Source organism: Asterias rubens, chromosome 22, assembly GCF_902459465.1.
Source record: "Asterias rubens chromosome 22, eAstRub1.3, whole genome shotgun sequence".
NCBI classification, from domain to species: domain Eukaryota; kingdom Metazoa; phylum Echinodermata; class Asteroidea; order Forcipulatida; family Asteriidae; genus Asterias; species Asterias rubens.
Window position 1 is genome coordinate 2,239,334 of NC_047083.1, and position 6,000 is coordinate 2,245,333.

Here is a 6,000-nt window from a genome sequence, read left to right on the forward strand (position 1 = left end):
AAACTTTCCTTTTTCCAAAAGATCGATTTTGATTTTGTTTTTGACTAAAAGCTCGATAAAAGCCATGTCTGCACATCTCATTGGGAGTTGAATAGAACAAACCATTACATCAAAAACCTTGCTTTAAGCCATACATATAATGAACGGATCCCAAACAGGTCGGAACTTCCCTTTAAAATCAATTTACCTTTTTTAAACATGTCTGTCTGTCTGTAAGAGAGGCTGAAACATCGCCTTTCCTAAGGGAGGACACGTTTAATGTGATCTCAAAAGCGAACAATCGTCTAGAATGATGTGTGCCAATCTTCCACCAAAGAATGGCGGTCGTAAACGAGAAGTTACGAGAGGTCATGAGCAATTAATCTACAAAATTTGCATTACATGACAATGCAGGAAGAAATTCATGTGACAACCGAGTGAAGCTTCATCAGTGCTCTGCCCTTCCTTTTACAATAGGAATGTTGAATACTTTAGAGATAATTCTAGTACTAACAACAAATGTCACAGTTTAACGCCAAAAGGGGACATTTTATTACTCATTGCTTCTAAGGGGGGGGGCTTTTTGTTTACATGGGATGTAAGAAGGTCTAGACAATCACGCGGTAACCATCTTCGTCATGTTCCCTGTTTCCATTACAGCATCGAATGCCAACATTCATTGCGCAAACATGGCACCAGACTATTATTTCGTCCAGCCTCAGTTTGGTTACAATGAGTTGGAATGGAGAAAAATCAAGATGGTCACACCGTGATGACGGTCTATATAGCGTCCAATATTCAGGGCATGCACACGAATGCATGGAAATGTACTTGAAAATCGTAAGTGGTGGTCATTTTATTATGGGTTTTATCTCGCCACTGTGATGGTCGGACCACAAGGCTCTGCCCGTGGCTACTCTTGGTCCCAGACGAAACTATCTTATACTCGTAACGTAACGTAACGTAACAAAACGTAGCGTCACGTAACATGATAACCAGACAGGGCGCGCTTTGCTTCTTGAATTCATTTCGACTGCCTGTCGCGGAAGCTGGGATGCAAACCAAGAATAGACTAGCTATACGTCCTTACGACATCCCAAATCAATTAAGGGCAGCTCCACCTTAAAGTTGCCGTCCGATTTTAGGTAATATCTCACATAGACAGTTTGAAAAGGCATGTACTACGTGTATATTGGGCCGGGAACGAGCGATCCCCATGACTGTGAGCGTTCCCATAAAAGCAAATTCGGGGACCGAAAGTTCCATAGACCCAGTGATGATATTGTAGGAATAGTTTGGTATTGATCAACTTGTTATCCGTGACAGGGAGACCGACGGATGTATTTCCAAAGCACAGTTGGAACTAGTGTGAAGTTCGTTAAAAGGTGACCAGTACTCAAACTGTTCGTTTATTTTGTCGTCACCTTTTTAAGACCACCTCTAACACATAATGAACACAGAATGATTCAGACCCCTGAATACACCCAAGTCACCATGAGTAATTCGCCGGGGAGGGAACGAACCGGTCCTTTGCTGGTTTTTTCTTTGAGTACGGTTCATTCGTTGATATCAAGGACTCAGATAATTAATTGTCTCAGTGTGATTCAAAGAAAACCGCGGTACCATTTCTAGCGACCTTTCTATTGCTGCGTCAGAGCCACAGTTTTGTGACTACCGAGATTGGAAAACTATGGAAAGCACTATAATGCGAAGCAAAATAGGTAGTGCAGTTTGAAATAATGTTACACAAATGTTGTTGAATTTGTTGGAAACAAAGCAACACCAATCATGAGACCTTGTTTTTAATGAAAGTTTGCAGATGTGTCGATTGGATTAGCTTTACAGACTTTTTACGAAGTTTAAGATTCAAAGTTTTGCTAACATTCGGCCGTCCAAGCTATTCATAAAGGGCCAAGTTTCGTAAAGCCTGTAGTAAACAAACAAACTTGCTAAGAACAGCAAACCTTTGCTTAGCAAAAATAGGTTATCAGCCAGAATACCATACAGTTACCGTTGCTGCGACTGGTAGGGGCCGACACCACTCATATTTTGATTGGCCACGAATTTTTGACAGGTTTTTGAAATTGGGCCCACCGCGTTTTGTTTATCAACAATGGATAACGGGGCTGTAGTTGTTATGGTTTATTTAACTTCCATTGTTGGTTGGTGACAAGTCAAGTGAAAAGTCACGATGACGTAGACGTCATGGGGCACCCTCAGTCGGGGGTCTCAAGAGAGGTCAGGGCAGACCAGCACGGTCCGCTGCCTCAAAATAGTCTAGTTCAAACCTATAACTCGTCTCAAACCAACTCGTGTTCAAAATCAAACCAACTCGTACTCAAACCAACTCGTCTCCGAACCAACTCGTCTTCCAACAGCTCGTACTCAAATCAACTCGTACTCAAACCATTTATTGCTCCATGCTCAAACCAACTCTTACTCAAACCAACTCGTACTCAAAACAACTCATACTCAAATCAACTCGTCTTCCAACAACTCCTACTCAAACCAACTCGTACTCAAACCAAATAATTCTTCAACCCAACTCGTCTCAAACCAACTCGTACTCAAACCAACTCGTACTCAAATCAACTCGTCTCAAACCAACTCGTCTTCCAACAAGTCCTACTCAAACCAACTCGTACCCAAACCAACTCGTACTAAAAAAACACCGTGCTCATTAAGTGGTGGCAATTCGTACTACAGCCAACTTGTACTCAAACTTATTTGGGGTTACTATTATTAGCAATATACCATTATATATTAGTTGGGTCTATGAGCAGGCATCAAAACACCTTGACATGCCCTGATACTTCACGGAGGCAACGGAATGCGATCCTCCATGCCCAATAAATTTATAAATTTAGCATAGGGTGCCCATTGCTAAGGAGAAAATGCCTTGGTGCCCTTGCCCTTTCAAAACGAAGCTAGAGTCCCTGCCGTTATGAGTCCGCATTAAGATAACCACATGCGTCAACTCATACATGTTACAATATTATTTAAACGGCCCCCAACCGTTGTTAAACCAAACAATAATTGTATTCAGACCTCTTTTAGTCATCATGACTGACTCGCCCTTTTCTTGGTAACATAATTCAATAGTTAATGTCAGAAGTGGTGTGGGTTCAAATTGTGGTTTGAACCCTGCCAATCAATAATATTCAAACTCCAATAATTTGTTAGAATTCTATAATTACTAGTTATAGCCATATAGGATCAATCTCAGATTTTGAAATAAAAACACAAAATTGCGGTGACATCTCAACTTTGCTTTGCTATGTGGTCACCCCCAACTACTTTCCTAAAGTTTTTGAATAAAATTGCCTCTACTCGAGTGAAAAATGCGACAGATGATTTTAAGGAGAGTACGTCGATACGTTAAAAAAACAATGTTGGTGTTGATTTCCAAACAGGTGGAGGTCCTACTTACTAACATGACCAGCGTGAGTCAGGGGCTAGATCATCAAACAACTACAAACTATAGATAAGCCCAATAGACTCAATAGTGGGCCATGTTTCAACAATTGATAACTGCGCGAAAACTCTGTCATTTACAGATTGAAGGGCTCCAAATTAACGTCAACATTATTGCGATCTGAAAACACAAACATCATCCCAACACAGACATGTCCACAAAAAAGTCAGTTGTAACATCTTTACGTTTGTACATCTATACATCGATGTATTTACATCTACCTCTATGTGAAAGCCTTTTCAGCTTCTAGACAAGGTGAGAAGACAACTTGAAGAAATTTCAGTTTTAGCAGTGGGAGGAACACCCCCAGGGAAAACCCACGAAGTCAAGTAGTCTACAAAAAACTCATTCCACATGGTACCCCCGGTAGGATTCGAACCGAGAGAAGGAAGGCGAGGCAAGACACCAGTGCGGCACCCTGACGTTCTTTTGAGTATCATTGAAAAGAACAACACTATCATTCATGTATTATTATACAAAGTGATGTTTTCCCACTGCTACATGTACAAACCCATAGCAAGGTCAAAATACCAACCTCTCTAACACAATACCATATTCCTTGCTCTACGACCATACCAAACCCTATTGTAACATTACTATTATTCATAGCATTGGCATACGGTTAACTTAATGTGGATGCTCTATCCTTGCATCACGGAGGCAACGAAGCCGATTGCCTCGATGCCCTTGGTCATTGCCTTGGTGCTCATGAAATGCTCCAATAGACACTTAAAAATAATGTTCTCGTAGAGGGTGACCTTTACCAAGGAGAACGTGCCTTGGTGCCTCCCTTTCAAAATTGAAGCATATGCCTCAAGCCTGACCACCACATCAAACTCTCAATTAAAACATTCGGAATACATCGTCAATAACTCCACAACCAATGAGTTGGCTGAGTGTGTGGTGGATGCTCTCCCCACAATGCAATGTAATAATTATGACACGTAGCTGAACTGTCAACAAACGATTGTGCAGAGAGAAGATCTGGGTAAGTTCTTATCCATGGAGAAGTATTCTTTTTGAAATCAAAGAGGAAAAAAAACTTACCCTGGGCAGACAAGGAGGGCGTAAACTGCCAATGAGTTATCGAAATCTCCGAGTCTGGAAACTCATGGGTCGGTCCGAGTTCGAGCTCCAATGATCGCAGTGTGGTGGTGAGCTACTTGTTGGCAACTACTGTCGTAGATGAGTTGAGTATTCTAAAGCAAGTAGGCCAGGTACGGGGCCCGTGTGGTGTTTTCTTTTGTCCTCATGTAAGACGTGGACAGACAATCCTATAGACATGTGGCTGCGGCGCGAGGGGTTTCATCCCTTTGTGTTTACACGTCACAACAAACGTTGAATATTCATAATCGAAGGGGCACTGTTGTGGTTCAGCGAGGTCGCAAAAGGACTGCTGGCGAGCTGTACTTGCTGGCAACTACCGTCAGACAGCGCGAATTCCCCGGTTGAGTTAGTAAAGCAAGTTGGCCAGGTACGGGGGGGGGGCCCGTTAGGTGTTTTCTTTTGTCCTCCTGTGGGACGGCGTGGACAGACAATCCAACAAGGACATCCACAGTCCATCTATAGACATGGTGGCTGCGGCGAGAGGAGTTTCATCCCTTTGTGTTTATACGTCACAATAAACGTTGAATATTCATAATCGAAGGGGCACTGTTGTGGTTCAGCGAAGTCGCAAAAGGACCGCTGGCCTCATTTGAGATGAACGGCCAGTGAGTAATAAACCAAGCATGACTAATGTGCACAACAACAATTTTGCCTACACTTTCGTTACACCAAAATGAACACCAGATAAAACTCTTTCTTTCATATCTTGTCTATCGACAAACTCAAGCACTTATCCATTGACGTTGTTAGTTGATATTGAGATAACTTATTACACTCGATGCTGAAAATGGTCACGAACATGTACCATCTTACGTAAGCCTATAGTGTATAGTGCCACGTTGCGTTACTGCTCTGATGTTCTTTAAAGTTTTGTTTCTTTCACATGGAAGTGTTTTTTCTAAACTGGTAGTGATTTTCTTGTATAGTTGCCACCACATTTCACTAGGGCGGGCATCCATTGACACGAATGCCAGACAGTCAACTCGCCTCCAACAAAGTCGCCACCTATTTTAGCGACTACTTTGCTAAGGGGAGACTTTGTATAGTTGGCGACTGGGGTTGGATGACTGGTTTCCAATAACACAGACACAAACGGTATACAAAACCATTGAGCTAGTTATACTTCAAACAGAGAAGCGTGGCACCAATCTACCCCTAACAATGATCTGTTCTTGGTCACTGCACACAAAAAAAGGTATAGCGTGATTTCTGCTCCAGTGGTTTCTTTCTCTTTTTTGATTGTCCCCGGTGAGTCATGGTTGACTAAACAGCCAGTGATTTGAGGTAACGCCATGTGTGTCCGTCTCTACTTGCCATGTTCTTTTGAGAACTTGTCTTGCTTAAGAGGAAATGAGAAGAAAACCGATTAACAGATAATTTTTCTCGAAAACACAACGTACACAAAAAAAAATATAGCCTTCTCCCCTGACCTGTTTTGG

General features: G+C 42.1%; 1 protein-coding gene across 1 annotated transcript in view; it reads right to left on the reverse strand.

Annotated features, from left to right (window-relative positions):
* The window catches only part of LOC117305067 (four-jointed box protein 1-like), a 24,305-nt gene extending 19,571 nt beyond the window's left edge, over positions 1 to 4,734 (reverse strand). The window contains exon 1 of the mRNA XM_033789782.1: positions 4,502 to 4,734. The gene's annotated coding sequence lies outside the window, so the exon portion shown is untranslated. The remainder of the gene's footprint in view (positions 1 to 4,501) is intronic.
* Between the last annotated feature and the right edge of the window lie 1,266 nt (positions 4,735 to 6,000).